The sequence below is a fragment of the Hippopotamus amphibius genome, chromosome 13 (assembly GCF_030028045.1).
Source record: "Hippopotamus amphibius kiboko isolate mHipAmp2 chromosome 13, mHipAmp2.hap2, whole genome shotgun sequence".
Classification (NCBI taxonomy): domain Eukaryota; kingdom Metazoa; phylum Chordata; class Mammalia; order Artiodactyla; family Hippopotamidae; genus Hippopotamus; species Hippopotamus amphibius.
The window spans coordinates 94,031,484-94,048,956 of NC_080198.1; positions in this window are offsets into that span (position 1 = coordinate 94,031,484).

Genomic DNA, 17,473 nt, shown 5'->3' on the forward strand with positions numbered 1-17,473 from the left:
TAGAAATTGGCAGGACCATATGCATATCCCCATTCAAGTTCTAAGTTCATTACCATTTAAAACATGTATTTATCTCCCTGCTCAGACTTGAGGTCCTTCAGGTCAGGGACTGTATCACATTCATTATTGTTACCCTAGTGTGCTCTTATTTGGAGCCTTGTGCTTGAAAGATGCTCATAAATATTTATATATTTAATGAATAAGTATATGAATGAGTAAATTGGTTACTGATTGGATAAGTAGAGAAGAGAAGCAAGACCTTTTGTAGCCCAGTTTTTCTCATACCACTTTCATCATTTTAGTCCTTTCAAAGTACTCCTTATATTTAATATTCATTTAAATTGTTCTCTTTTAAACAATCCTGGATTATTTATTTTATAGGAAAGTTTAAGATGCTACAATATCTGGAAAGCCAGTATTGCTTGCTGTACTTGGAAAACAAAAACATATACATAGATATAAAAATAAAAATGACTCATATCCACCTAAATTAATCTTCTGTATTGGCACATCAAAAATATTGATGTAATACAATACCCTTGTTTACAGGTTAGAAATGTTGATCTAGAGAAGCCTCATGGCTAACTCAAGGGCACAGAGCAAAAGAGCATTAGAACTGAGTCCAGAGAAGACAAGCTTTCCTGACTCAGCGCCCTTTTGAATCAATCAGACTTCAGGGCAAGGAAGAGAAAACACTATAAACATAAAGGAATATAATGGCTAGAAACAGGTGGTTCCAAACTTGCAGGATTCTAGACTAATTCTCCAGGAATGACTGTGAGTACATTGTAGATACAGCTGTATGAGTTCCTTATTGCTGCTGTAACAAATTACTGCACATGTTGTACCTTAAATCAGCATGACCTTATTACCTTACTGTTCTGGTTGTCAGAAGTTCAAAATGGGTTTCATTGGGCTAAAATCTTAGTGCTGTCAGGGCAGCATTCTTTTAGGAGACTCTAGGGAGAATCTGCTTCCTTGCTTTTTCAACCTTCTAGAAGCTGCTCACATTCCTTGCTATGAGCCCCACACGATTCTAACCTCTGCTTCCTTTGTCACATCTCCTCTGGGCCTTTCTGTCCTTTCTCCCAACAAGGACCCTTGTGATTATATTGAGCCCATCTAGATAATCCAAGATAACTTCCTCATTTCAAAATCCTTCATTTTATCACATCTGCAAAATCCTATTGCAACATAAAGTAACATATTCACAAGTTCTGAGGATTTAAACATGGACATTGTTTGGCTTGCTACAGTGACTCACCAAGTTAGACTGTCTTCTTAAAATGATGTGGGAAGTATACCTTCCTCCTCTATTTTCTGAAAGAGTTTGTATACAATGGTATCTTTTCTTCCATAAATGTTTAATGGAATTCTCAAGTGATGACCTCTGGGTATGGATTTTGCTTTTCAATTTCCTTAACGTATTTATGGGTATTTTGATTTTTAATTATTCTTGCAGTCATTTTAGTTATCTGGATTTTTGAAGAAACTTGTCAATTTTACCCAAGTTGTTGAAAGTATTGATTTAAAGTTGGCCATAATATTATCTTATTATATTTTAATATCTGAAAATCTCCAGTGATATCCCTTTTTTCATGACTGCTGTTGCTATTTATGGGTTTTGTTCTTTTTTTTTTCTTTTTTCCCCTGATTAGTTTGGCTAATTTTATCAAAATGGAGTTATCATATGTATTGATCTTTTAAAAGAAGCAAATTTTTTTTTTGCTTTTGCTACATTTCTAAGTTGATTTCAACTTTCAATTTTATTTATTTCCTCTCATACTTAGTCATTTCCTTTTTTCTTACACACTTGAGATTTACTCTTTAAACTTTGGCATATGGGAAGTAAGATAATATATTCATTTAAACCTGTAACTTTTCTTCTAGGTACAATTATTGCTGCCTCTCTAACATTTTCTTATGTTATATATTCACCATAACTCAGTACAGTTAATTAATTAACTTCACAGTTACTTAAATTTTTAAATATACAACCATATCCAAACACTTTTCTAAACACTTGGAATGCATCAATGAGCAGAGCACAGAAAATATTTTCCCTTACGACAATTATATCTAGTAAATTAATCCAGAGAATTGGGAAAAAGTGAAATTATAATAAGTTAGAAGGTCCCATGGGAAAAAGCAGGGCAGCATTAGAGTTTCAAGGGTTGGGGGGGTCGCTACAGATTACTCTGTTAAAACAGACATCATAGTGGGTTTAACTGAGAAGTTAACACGTAACCAAGACTTGAAGGAGATGAAGGCATTAGCTAGACTTGCAGGTTTCTGTGTAAGGGCATTACAAGCAGAGGGAAATAATAAATGCAAAAGTGTGTAAAGCTAGAGCATTCCTCTAGCGTATGAAGTAAAACAGGAGGCCAGTAAGGCTAGGGTAGAATTAACTCCTAGTCTTTCCCCTTATCTTTTTAGCTCAGCTCAAACAAACCACACTTCCCTGAATTCTCTGGGTGAGATCAGATACCCTGGTTATACATTCTTGTAGGTTCCTGTACTTTCCCTTCATGACACTCATCCCAATTTGTAACTAGATAGTCATGTAATTATTTGACTAAACTCTTTATATTCCACTAGAATGTGTGCACCATGAAAACAAAGATGTTATTTTTATACTGTGTATCCCTGAGTGTATGATAGGGCTTGGACTTTGTACAGACTTAGTAAATATTTGTTTTCTCATGGATTTAATGGATGAATGGCTGCAGGGGTTGATGAATATATGCTTTGTTAGACAAATCCCTCCTACCAACTCCTACAAGTGAATGGAGTTTTCCATTTATCAGCTCTGTATCTACAAACAATCTTCTGGGCCCTGCCACCTTCTATTTTGGAATAAAAAGGAAATGAGAGATGTCAAAGACCAGCAATACACATCTGGATTCTAAGAGACGTTAATAGATCCTAGGGGGAAAAATCATCAGTGGTAGTACTTCTTTCGTATAAAATACATCTTTTAAAATAAATATAAGGAAATATATTAAATATATTAAGAGACTAATTCTTACTATATGTGACAATTTGTCTTTAAACAAAAATTGGGCCATACTTAAGAAACCCAAAGGTCATATGGTCCTGATGTATAAGCACATAACATCAACATTGCACCTGACAGCAAACAGTATATGCAATAGATCCAAGGTTTTCTGGTCTAAATTATGCATCTTACCTTATATTTTCTCTTTATATTTGTCGTATTATTCAATATTGATTGTAAATTAAACTTTAATACTAAGAAAATTTGTTTCTTTGTTGCCAAAATACTTTTTTAAAAAATATTTATTTAGTTAGTTAATTATTTATAGCTGGCTTGGGTCTCTGTTGATGCATGTAGATTTTTTCTAGCTGTGGGGAGTGGGGACTACTCTTGTTTGCGGTGCGCAGGCTTCTCATTGTGGTGGCTTCTCTTGTTGCGGAGCTTGGGCCCTAGAGCATGTGGGCTTCAGTAGTTGCAGCATGTGGGCTCAGTAGTTGTGGCTCGTGAGCTCTAGAGCACAGGCTGAGTAGTTGTGGTGCATGGGCTTGGTTGCTCTGCGGCATGTGGGCTTTTCCCGGAGCAGGGATTGAACCCGTGTCCCCTGCATTGGCAGGTGGATTCTTAACCACTGCACCACCAGGGAAGTCCCCAATTTATTTTTTAATACGTATTTATTAGAGTATAATTGCTTTACAATGTTGTGTTAGTTTCTGCTGTACAACACAGTGTATCAGCTATACTTATACATATATCCCCACATTGCAACCCTCTTGAGCCTCCCTGCCACCCTCCCCATCCCACCCCCCTAGGTCATCACAAAGTACCAAGCTGATCTCCCTGTGCTATGCAGTAGCTTCCCACTAGCTGTCTATTTTACATTTGGTAGTGTATGTATGTCAATGCTACTCTCTCACTACGTCCCAGCCTCCCCTTCCCTCCCTGTGTCCTCAAGTCCATGCTCTATGTCTGTGTCTTTATTCCTGCCCTGTGACTAGGTTCATCAGTACCATTTTTCTAGATTCCACATATATGTGTTAGCATACAGTATTTATTTTTCTCTAAAAGACAATTTAAATCAAATTTGTATTTGATTTGCATTGCATTGTACAAAATGCCTTCTGTGTTCCATGAATAAAGAATAATTTTTAAAAGATTCCTAAGATCACATATTATTGGGAAATGCCAGCCATATTCATGTTTTAGATAAGGAAACTGAGGCCCAGAGAATTTAGTGCATTCTTTCATCCAGTATAACTCCCTCCTCTGTGATTTCATGTTTTTTTCCTAGCACTCTGTATTGTCAATGTTTGTTTAAACGTTCTATCTCCTTTACGTTGATATTAGTCACACCAGGGCAGGAAGTGGGCAAAGGATTTTCTTGTCTTACAGAGCCTAGAATTGTCTGAGTCCTTAAGGACTTTGCAATGTAGTTATGTCTGAAATAGGATTAAAGCCAAGGTACTATTTTTACTAAAGCATTCCCACTGTTTTTGTCATTTGAGCTTTAGCTCTTCTGGAAATTATTTTCAATATTTTTCTCATTGGCCTGTCAAAATATATTATGGCTATATCCATACATGTAAAACTACTAAAACTGTACCATATATAAAAAAATTCAAGGAGAGGTATATATGTATATACACACACACACCCCCAAAAGTTTTAGACTTACATGCTATTTAAGCATGATTATTTCCTTAGGATAAATTTCTAGAAATAAAAATATTAAGTCAAAAGAGAAAAAAATATGTCTTTGATACATATCTCCATAATTATTAGAATACTTGTTTCCCTCAACTTTGCAAAAAATGGATTATGTAATTCTGTTTTCTAAATTAATATAGTTTGCTAAGAAAAGAAGTCTCACTTTTGTATTATTTGGATTCACAAGGAAATTGAACTCCTTCTCGGACCATTGCTTTTCTCTTTTCGTGTTCATACTCTTTCCCATTTGTCTACCTGAGGGTGAGGGGAGGCATTTATCAATTCAGTTAAATTTGATAACTCTTTATATTGTATCTTTATGTATTAAGGATATTTTTCTATCATATAGCTTTCAATTTTGTTGTCAATGTTAGACATGTGGCATTGCAAAAGGAAATATGTTCATATAATACTCCATGACAATTAGCAACACACGGATTCTGCCAATAAGAGTAAAAAACAATATTAAATAACAATTAAATAACAGTAAGTGCTAAAACAAACAGACAAAAAAATTCCAAAAATCTGTTTACAGTTAAATGATAGTCTAGTTTCATAATAACATATTGGAAAGTCACTCTATTGCATTTGAAAACATGTTTTGCCATTTGTTGTCATCTTAGAAAAATTTGTTTCCTCCCCTGAGCCTCCATTTCTTCATTATAGAGAGTCTGGACTCAGTTGTTCATAAAGTCTGTTCTAGCTTTGACTTTCTACTCATCTTTGTTATTCAGCTCCCCATAGAATGATCTCCCTTGCTCAATCAACCAGCTAGACCTTCAGTCTATACAATGCGTTCAACAAATATTCACTGAATGCTGTGCTGTGCACTGTTTAGATGCTGGAACTAAAACAGTAAACAAGACAGAAAAAAAGTTCTGCCCAATGGTACTTATGGAGGGACGAAAAACAGCAAACAAGTAATCTGGTGACTGTGTACCAAGGACCATGACAAGGAGAGTGATAGGGATGCTACCCAAAGCCGGTGAACAAAGAAGTTCTCTCTGATGAGTGCATCATTTATTTTTTTACCTCTGGCTTTCTTTATAACCTAACGGAGGAGTCTGTTTTTAGTGGGGCAGAGAAGATTTTATATTCATTTTAGATGTGTTTTACTAAAACCACCTGTGGTTTATTAAGTGAAATTTCCTGCAGCTAACCCATCCCTCAGGTATATCTCTTTTCTGTACAGACTGTAAAGCATTTCCTTGATTGTACTTACTTGCAAATGAATTACCCCCACTTTATGTTCTCAGTCTCCATTCCTAAAGATCTCTCCTGTGGGTGAGAGACACTGAGTCATGTATAAAGAAAATTTTGTATGCCTGGGTCCACAGCTGTGCTGACCCTTCCTTTCGGTCTCCTCTGTCCTCTGGCACAGTCTGCTAGCTGACCACTCTCATTATCTTCTTCCTGCTCACAGATTCACGCCAAATCGTTCCACCTTTCTTGCATTTAGATATGGTCACAAGACAGACTCCACTCTAATGGAATGTGGAAGAAGCCCTGTGTGGTACATCCACGCCTAGTCCATGAAAACCTCCTCACCCATGTCCCTTCATGTTCTTTTTCAATTCAGGTAAGCTTCTTGTTGGAGATGTCAGAACCTCCATCCTCTTGGGCCCTTGAACCACTGTATGGAGCAAACACATACCCCAAACCCATCTGTGACCTACAACTGCCCTTGAATACTTTTATATTCTGTGGAGGCATTGCATTTTGCATGTATATGTTACAAACTTTAATTGGCTGCCTTTAATATCCCCCAGGAGTGGTTATCAAACAGTATATCCTACATGAAGTGGACACTCAATGAAAATTTTATTTGATGACTCAAAATTGGGAAGGCCATATGGAGTAGCAGAATTAGAATTCCATGTATATTTTTCAGCTCCATGACCCTCATTTTTTTATATCATAAAATTTCTGCTAAGGGACTTTCCTGGTGGCACAGTGGTTAAGAATCCACCTGCCAATGCAGGGGACACAGGTTCGGTGCCTGGTCTGGGAAGATCCCACATGCCAGGGAGCAACTACAGAGACTACGCTCTAGAGCCCATAAGCCTCAACCACTGAGCCCATGTGCCACAACTACTGAAGCCCACGTGCCTAGAGCCCATGCTCCATAAGACAAGTTGCTATGATGAGAAGCCCATGCACCACAATGAAGAGTAGCCCCTGCTCTCTGCAGCTAGAGAAAGCCCGCCCTCAGCCATGAAGACCCAACACAGCCAATAAATTAATTAATTAATTAAAAAAAATTTCTGCTAAGAAGGCCCCACCAAAGATTGAGATAATTAAATGCTCTTGGGGGAAGGTAATCTGAAAAAAGAAAATTCACTTCCTGCTGGGCAAGTTGGATTACTTACTGGTTTCCCTATCATTTTTAATCTCAACTTTTATTTACTTATTCTCTTAGTTAATGCCTTTCAATGTATTTACTCAGATTTTCTCACCCATTTCCCATATTTACTCTCTTAGCTAAAGTATTATATTTTATCCAGGTCTGTTTCCATCTCCTGATTCTATCTTCACCTGTTTTATTTCTTAACATCTTGCTATATTATCTGGGGAATCCATCAACACCAGTTCTCTCAACCTCCAGAGATCAGCTAAACAGTCAGGTTCCTGTCAGAAATCATATTTGATGATGTGCAATGGGGTCATGCATGAAACACAGTGTGACTAGAACTTTCTCCATCCACTACTTTTCACTTATGAAAATAGAGACATATACCAAATTATATAATAATGAATGTTGGGAGGTGAAAAGGTGGTTGAAGTCATAAAGTCCCCTCTTTCCAGTTCCTTTTTTCTTCTTATAGAGTGAGGCAACCTAAGGACCAGAAGAGCTTGATGAGTTTAAGATCTCACAATAGTGGTTAAAGAGGAAATCAGGCCAATGCTTTTTACAAAATGAATCAGAATCCAGTGGATTTCCGTTCTGGAAAGGACTTTGGCAATGTGATTAAACCTGCGATTTCGTCCTAGGGACACAATGTATAAATACTTGTCAGTTATCTAGATACATCAAATACGTTATATCTAATCCTTGTAACATTTCCACAATGGAGGTTTTGAAAAATGAAGAAAATGAGGTTGGTACTAATCGATGTTAAGAAACTTATATGGATGTTTAGCAATACGCTTAGCTGGGATTTAACTTCAAGGTCTTTTTGGATTCCAAAGCTTCTGATTTTTTCTGACATGATGTCAGAATTAGTTCTGTAAGGACTCTTGTATAGTGTCCTAGATATTAGCCATTCTTTACTATAGCCTCAAAACACTAAACTCTTTCCTCGTTCTAAATAATCCTCTAATGTATTCAGTGTATTGATCCAGAGCTACACACATCACTAAAACAATCTTTTACATCAAGACACTCATGGCCTGAATGAGGAGAAAGACACAAATAATATTAACTACATTATTAAATGTTCAGCTCAAACTACCTTTGCATTTTGCATCCTGTCCTTTTAAAATGAAATTTTTTTTTCTCTATCCGTTCATTCGAATTAGTTCAAGTTGAAATGAGATGTGTAGTTATTTTTTATAATCAAAAAGGTATTTCGATAATAGTTCTTGAACTTATTTTTATTTACTAAATTATTTACTGAGGTACTTCTTTCTTCCTAATAAGCTGCAGGGTAACCTATAGCATGGGTTCACTATCCTAAGTCCTGAGTGAGAGCCTGCCTGTCTTTACACTAAGACATGTGGCCTTGAGCAAATAACTGAGATATCAATACTTCGGGCATCAGTTTCTTAAGTCTTTCAGAAATTCTGGGCCTCCACTTCCTCCTAAGTAAGCTGCGCACCATTTACTGACTCTAAAGCTATTGAGTGAATGAGGTGAGATAGTGGATCTGAATGTAACTTAAGAACTTTAAATTGCTAAGAAAAGTTTAATGTATTAATAAGTACCATCACATGTTTATTTCAAAAGAATATAAATATATTCCAGGGCAAACCACTGATCATACCCCATGACTTGTAGAAAATTACAGTGATGGGATCATGCCTTTTTTCCTCAAAAAAAGAGGAATTTGCAAAATTTCTAGTAGAGAATTTATCTAGATTTTGTTATTGTAAGTTGGGATGGTGGAAATAGAAGACAAGAAATAGATGGTGAGGGGTGGGATAGGGAGGGTGGGAAGGAGTCACGGGAGGGAGGGGTTATGGGGATATATGCATAAATACAGCTGACTCACTTTGTTGTACAGCAGAAACTGGCACAAGAGTGTAAAGCAATTATACTCCAATAAAGATCTTAAAAATAAAAAAGAAATTGATGGTATACAGTCAAAATGTGTGTTTGGATGAATATCTAACCAGGAGGGTTTGGAAAGGATGAAGAGGAAAGTGAAAATTGGTGGCAGAAGTGAAAAGACTCTTAAAATCCTAATGAACAAGCCTGCTTCCTGAGACTCATTTCACTGTCCATCAGCTGGATACCTTTGTTCAGGAAGTATATTCTGCACTATCAAAGGGACGTGTCACATCTTCTTAAATTGGTGGAGGGATTAAAAAAAAAGAGTCACATAGTCTTCATTTTCCTGAAAGTGCAAATGATTGTCCTTTAGCTCAGTGTCAGAGAAATTTGTGTGAAGAGTTGCCTCGCATTCATTGGCTCTCTCAAATTCTTCCCGGGATCCAGCTCTGAGAAACCGAAGACCCAGAATCTGTTTCAGAGAAGTCATGGGGTGAAAAAAACGCAGGATGCCCTGACCCTTCCCAGGCAAGAGCACACATTCTACAACCGATCTGCTCAGTAGGGGACAGACCCCTAGCACAGCACCTTACCTTCTTTGAGATCATAAATTTTGTCATCTGTTCTAGGAAACAAGTGTCTTCCTCCTTAAACCTTCTCCCCAACTTCAACCTGCTTCCCAATTTTTGTTTACTGCTAAGGTTGCTCACTGACCAAATCCATCTATCTTCTGGGGATTAGATTCATGACCTGTAAAGGTCAAGGCTGAGTCCACTCTTGTTTCTGTTCATCTTCTTGGATGAGAAACATTAACATGCAACATGCATTGTTTGGTCTGGAGAAATGACCCTTCTGACTCAGCTAACCTGTATTTCGGGAAAGTCAATGAGTCTATCAGACTCCATAAAATGCCATTCCAAAGATTCCAGCACTTTTGGTTCACTCTTCCAACTAGGTAGGTCGATTAACCTTTTCTGAGCTGTAGTTTTCTCATCTTTGAAGCTATGGGATGCAAATGTGTGATTCTCCAATGTCCCTTTGGCTTTTAAAACTCTCTGGACATGATGCCCTTGGAGGAAGTTTCTACCATTCCTTTTCTGTTTTTCTAATCTTTTCCAACTCTGATTTCATAGTCCTAGGACTTGAATGGATGCTTCCAGCTTTGCCTTTGTGTTTCCTACCAATCTGGCTGTCCCTTTGATGATCATTACCTATGCCTCTTTTTTTTAACTTGTTCTGAGCAGATTCTTCTCCACAAACTGATTAGCTGGTAGGACCATGACCATGCCAGGGTCAGGTAAGAAATATAATTCTCACACCCCCTTTTTATAAATGTAGAATGAGACCTGGAGAGAGATTGTCTTTCCTTCAAAACACTTAACATAATATGGTGTAACAAAATTTTTAATATTTCTTTAATATTTATCTTCTCCATGGGGCTGCCAGAACCATGAAAGCAGTGCTCTACTTGTTTTGTCAACAGTGTCTCTGTGACTGACCTCTAGAATATTCCTGGTCCACAATTATATTTATTAAATTAGTGAATAGATTGGATACTATAATGAGGACCACTAAGCTTGAGTTTTACGATAACCAGTGTCCTCAAATTTAGATCTCTGTTATTGTCTCCAAATGACATTACACATTCAGTACCATCTTCACTTACAGAATTGGGAAAAAAAAACTCACAGAAATTTAAAGTTATGTCCCATTTTCTGACCACTCCTCCTGTAGTGACCTAATGAACTATTTTTGTAAACTTGATCTTAAGGTAATTATTACAGTGGTATTTTCTTTTGTAAAATGAGTCAATGTTAAAAGAAGTTTCTGAGAATTTGTTTCATTTTTAAGACATCAGGAGCATCAAAAAATTAAGGTTGCTTGCCTGTATCTCAACTTTGGAGAGACCCTATAAAAGAATGAATGAATGAGTGAAGTGACTTAGTATCTCACTCAGAGCTGGGCTTCATGCCTGGGCCTCCTGACTCTTAATCCAGACTCTGAATATCTTGAGGTCATTTGCTAAGATGCTCTCATCTCTGAACCTCTGTGCTTGGCTTTCTCTGCATGACTCACTCCCATGCCCTTCTTAACTTGGATAACATCCTAGTCATTTGGCAAGTTTCAGCTGAGATGTAACCTCTTCCAGAAACCCCTCCCTAATGCACCTTTCCTTCATTCTGGCTTAAGTGCTTCTTGAGGGCAGGGACCTTGCCTGTTTTGTTCATTCCTTTATCACAGTGTCTGACACAGTGAATATGCGCAGTAAACATTTTCGAGTTGTTGAATTACTTAATTCTGTGCAACCAGCCAACCATGGATAGAGCTGGCCATGATCCTCACTTATCAAAAGTGGTCTGTTCTTCAACTATATCTCTACGGTGGTGATGGTTGGGGGTGTGGGTGGGGGGGGGGTGGGGCAGTCTCTTGTCCACCTAGGCTGCTGCCAGTATATAAAGTGAGATGGGAGGTAAACAATCACAATAAATTTACCCTCCTTCCAGGCCAACTGTGTTATTCTGGACCGTGACAAAGGTAGGGAAAAGTTGTCCTGACTTCAATGCGTTTGGCTGGACTAGAGCTCCAGAATGACACAGCTGGATTATCAATCTCATCCTTTAGAACTTCTTTTTCCCTGTGCTCTCTTTTCTCATTAGCACTTGTAAGAATAGCTGAGATCACTCAGGCCAAAGTATAACAGGTCCACTGTTGCCTTTCCATCATTTAATGGCCTTCCATGTAGACTTCTCTTGGTTCTTCACCCAGGCTCTGCAAAACATACTCATATATTTAATCAATAACTAACTCAACAAATATTTACTGAGTACCTACTGTATGCTAAGTGCTATTTTAACGCTGGTACTACAACAGTAAGCAAGACAAAAAAGAATCCTTGCCGTCATGGAGCTTACATGTTAGGGCTTCATTTAACTCTTAGTATTTTGTGAAAATGTCTAAAATTAGTTATTTCAGTTGATGTAGCAGATATCATTGATGTCTTTTACTACCCCTATTTTCATTTTAACAGAAAATTTTCCCGATTTTCATCAGGTAGGGGGTAGTCTTCTCTTTCAGGAGTAAGTGGGTCCCTCCTCAGCCCCAATGAGTACATCAGGATTGGACTCAGCCTGACCTTTTGAATCCTATCTCCCTGATGAGTGATTGGTTTGGAAAGGGGCATGTTACACATCTCTGGCCAATGGTCCAGTAAGAACAGTTCTACCAGGAGAGTCTGGGAAGTCTTGTCTCATTCTTAAAATGGGACACGAGACATCGATGCTTGTGTTCCCCCATCTAGACATTGTCATTCCATGTGACATCTGGAACTGGACCAGCCATCCTGCGACCATGAGGACAAGCCACACTGAAGGCATCAGAACAAAAGGGAGGGGACTTCCCTGGTGGCGCAGTGGTTAAGAATCCACCTGCCAATGCAGGGGACACGGGCTTGAGCCCTGAGCCAGAAAGATCCCACATGCCACGGAGTAACTAAGCCTGTGCACCACAACTACTGAGCCCGCGTACTGCAAGTACTAAGCGCGCATGCTGCAACTACTGAAGCCCGTGTTGCTAGAGCCTATGCTCCACAACAAGAGAAGCCACCACACTGAGAAGACCACACATTGCAATAAAGAGTAGTCCCCGCTTGCCACAACTAGAGACCGCAGTAATGAGGACCCAACACAGCCATAAATAAGTAAGTAAGTAAATAAATAAATAAATAAATAAATAAATAAATAAATACCACTATATTTAAAAAAAAAAGGACAGAAGGAAAGAAAGAACCTAGGTTCTTGGTGGTGACATTTGGACGCTAACTTTATTCACTCGGGTTTCCCACACTACCAACTTCTTGTTCTGTGAAAGTATATAATTTTCCCCATTTTTCAGTTGGCTTTCTGTTGCTTACAGCCAAGACGGACCTCATGATGTACTTGGTAATAAAGATCTGTTTTTATTGTGCCCAGTCTGGTGTAACACAGAGGTCAGAAACCTTTTTCTGTCAAGGGACACATGGTAAGGACTTTTGGCTTTATGGATCTCACAGTCCCTCTCACATCTACTCAGCTCTGCTGCTGTAGCTGGAAAGCAACTATATGCAAATAAATGGGCGTGGCTGTGTTCCAATAAGCTTTATTTACAAAAACAAGACCTGGGCTGGATATGTCCTGCAGACAGTAGTTTCTAAACGCCCAGTATAACGCAAAGCCCACGGATATTGGAGTTACACAAAATTTGTCTGGAACCCATCTCTGTTATACTCGCTATGTTTAATGGTATATATTTAAGTCTATGAAGTGTATCTACTTTGTTGTTTATATTATTCATCTTTCCCATTATCATGCAAGAACCAGAAGGGAATGGTCTTTCTTCTCTTATCTACTACTGTTCCCCAGTGCCTAGAACAGTGTTGAATGACTTATCAATGTGTGTGGTTGAAATTCTTAGTTATGTTACTATTTCTGTAGGGGGAGTGTGACCTCATCATATACATGTCACCATAGCACTTTAATAGGGCTTTCACACAAAAAACTCTCCATGCCAGTGAATCGATTATGGAATTAATACAGTCTCCTTTAGCCTCTGGCCACAATTTTTTAAATCCCAACCATCTGCCATCCAGGTGAATGTTATTGGCGATGACAATAACTGTAGTAGTACATTAGTCGTGCGTGTGTGTGTGTGTGTGTGTGTGTGTGTGTGTGCGCGCGCGCGCGCATATGTAGACCTGTGAACAATGAGGGGGTAGCTGTGCCAGCAACCTCCAGCACAGTCAAAACTCAGTGCAAAACTTTGTAGTTAGCCCTCCAGATCCAAAGTTCTGCATTTGCCTCAATCAACCTAGGATTTATTGATAAAAATACACATATGTAAGTGGACCTGTGCAGTTCAAACCTGTGTTGCTCAAGGGTCAACTGTATATGGGATAGAATTTATATGACTTCCTGTACATTTCATAAATATGTTGGAGACAAGGGACAATTTTGTGATTTCTGTATTGCACATAGTGTCTTCAAACTGCCTGAAATTCAATTAGTGCCTGCTGAAGTTCAGTTTGTTCTTCCATTTAGCAATGGGTCAATACATTTAATTAACTTATAAATCAAAAGATGATTTCAGAGGAAAGAAACCTTAACTGAGCACTTGCTGTGAGCCCAGATTTCTATTTATGGACGATTTAAACCTATCACAGTCTCCTCCTGAGGGATGCTAGTTAGTAGCATTTTACCCATAGAGAGATGGAATCTCATAGAATTAAGTCCTTTACAGGTCATAGGAGTGGAACTGCTATCCTGACACTAGCCTTTCTCTCTAAAGCATGAGTTCTTTGCAGAAAAATATACTTACTGATTACCAAGCTAACTTCCCAAGACCTGGCTTTTAAGGAAGGAGACTCATAAAAACTGGTTTCTTATGCTTCTTCTCTTTACTTAGGGGATTTTAGAATTCCTCCCTTACTTATAGCCAGTCATTTCATGGTGCTTCTCATCAGACCTTTGACAGACAGACCCCGAATGGGATGCAGGATTGACAAACTTCCACTATTATTATTATTTTTGAAGAACTTTTATTGAGATATTAATTGACATACAGTAAACTGCATGTATTTAAAGTCCACAATTTGATATTTTTTTCTTATTGGTAATGTATATATGGCAATCCCAATCTCCCAATTCATCCCACCCCAACCTTCTCACCCCCACCTCCCCCCTGGTGTCCATATGTTTGTTCTCTACATGTGTATCTCCATTTCTGCCTTGCAAACCGGTTGATCTGTACCATTTTTCCAGATTCTACATATATGCATTAATATACAATATTTGTTTTTCTCTTTCTTACTTCACTCTGTATGACAGTCTCTAGGTCCATCTATGTTATTATTATTATTTTTTAATGAGTGCAAAAGCCAAGCGGGAAGCTGACTAAGCTAAAATAAAGTACACTTGGTACAGGAAAAGAACTCATGAAAAACTTTTTTAGAGCAAAGTAACATCAGTGACGTTCTAAGTACTAATTCTTAGGTAACAGAACAGTTTCTAAACTCTAGCTTTATGTTATGAGTTCTGTGGACAGAGTGAGAGAATTCAAGAAGTTCTACTTATACCTAGACAAGGAGAGGAAACTGACAGATACAGGTGCCACTGTAGACACTGGAGTAAAACATGATTCACATGAAGTCATCCACATTTTCACTGGGACATGAGCCGGTCCTGAGCCTATCAATGACCAGGCCTATGACTTGTACACTGGAACCCATTTGCTTTTGCTGCTCAAGCGCTTTTATTTTCCCTACTGAAATTGTCGCCTTCATCATGATTTATTCTTATTCACTGAATTATTAATATATTCTTTGTCCCCATCTCAAAAAGCCAAATACTCCCTAAACAATCTTTGCATTTCACAACTTCCTCCAACCACTGCCCTATTTTCCTGCTTTGTCTTATAGCAAAGGTCTGCACCAAATTTATTTGCTGAATTCATTTTCTCTCTTCCTGGTCCCTTCTTATCTTACCACCACTGTTGTCTGAAGCTGCTCTTGTAAAGGTCATTAACACTCCTTCCTGCCAGATCCAAAGGTCAGTTCTCCAGCTCGTTGCAGTCAGCCTCTCAGCAGCATGTGACACACTTAGCTAGCCTTTCTTTCAGTTATTCTTTACTTGGCTCTGAGGATCCCATCTTCTCTTGTTTCTCCTTCTCCTTCAGTGGCCATTTTTCTGACTCCTTTGCTTAGCCAGCCCCCTTTAATCTAGATTTTCTCCCTGGGAGATCTTTTCTAAGTCTATAAGCTTTACAGATCTACTATGTACCAATGACTAGAACACTAACCCTTTCCTTGAACTTCAGGTTCCACATCTCCACTTGACCTCTACTAAGCATGTCAACATTACCTTGTACGAAATAAATATAGGTCCAAAATAAAGCTCTTGACTCTTACATTTCAAAATTTCTCCTCCTCTAATCTTCCTCATCTTGGTAAATATCAACATCATTTACTCAATTTCTCTTCTCTTTTCCTCATATGTTATTATCAATCTATTTGTAAATTCTGTAGGTTCAAAATTCAAAATATAATGCAAATTTGAGCATTTTACCACCTCTTTTGCTAACACTCAAGTCCCTCCAATCCTTCAAGATTTATCCCAGCCTCAGGAACTTTGCATTTTCTCTTGGTCCTTGAATTCTAATCACGCTGACCTCCATTGAGCTCATTGCCTTGCCTCCCTCAAAGATTCCACATCCTTAGAGATCTCCCTTGACAGCCATTTCTAAAACAATTTCCACCAATGTGACCTCCTGTCACTCTGGTTTATTTTTCTTCATAGCACTTATGTCCATCGGAAATTAAGTTTATTTATTTACTTTCTGTGGTCTGTCTCTCCAAGTGGGAGGTAAGATCTGTAAGAACGGAGACATTGCTTTTGTTGGGTTATGTATTCTTTCCATTTACATGGGCTCTTATATAATTGTGTGTGCAGCTGTTTTGCCAGTGCATAGAAATGGACCTGGCATATGTTTGACTTTCCATAAATATTACTTGAACTAATAAATTTTTTGGCACTGAGTCCTTATGCTTGCATGTTGCTTCTGAAATTTCTAAGCTGTTCTTTCATCTAATTGTCATATAATGGTAATATTAACCTCTATTACTTGTTTACATTATGTCAGACATTGTACTAAGGACTTTAATAAATATTATCTGATATGTAGGATATACTGTTTTACTCCAGAAAGAAGTCACACCACCTGGTTAAAGGAAATGGGAGTGGTATGACGTTGTTACTTCTTCCACCTGGTATCGTTGATACAGGAAAGCCCTTTGGAGCCTTCTGTGGCCAGCCTGGCTCCCTCGTGGAGCTGGGCGACTGACACACCCATTCTGCTGTTGTTGGGCTGTTGATCTGCAGCCCATGTTGCCTGCTGTGTGGGCTGAGCCAGTAGCTCAGCGCAGATGCTCTTTTTCTATGCTGGCGGGACACTGGAGGTCCTGCCCAGGGTCTCTCCTGGTGAGCAGAATCAGCTCAGAGATCTGGGGCCCAAAGTCAGGGGCATCTTTGTCCCATTTCTAGGTAGTTTGGCAGCAAGTGCAGACGGAGCTTTGAAGGGCTGCAGACTCTTTGTTTAACCTTTGTTTAACCTTTCCCCTAAGCGGAAAGGTGCTGTCACATGCACCACCATAGTAATCTTATTTAAACCTCACATCATTCCTATGAACAAAGGAGTATTTCTGACTCACAGATGAAAGAAACTGTGACATATTCAAGGTCATGAAGTGACAGTGGTGGGAGCCAGACCTCATGAATCACCCCCCATTTCATCCTTCCCCCCACCCCAGCAGGTATGCACATACACACATGGACACACACTGTAGGCACATTCTCTCTAGCCATAATGACAATTGGTAAGGTCTTTAAACTCCTCATGCTTGCCTCAGATCTGGGTCTTCACTGTTCTCTCATTTCCTCTCCTGAGAAACTAGCCCTCCCCTCTCAAGTTTTCTGTCTCTGGGATCTTCTCTGACCCCCAGAATCTCTGTGTTCCTACAGAACCTTGCATTTTCA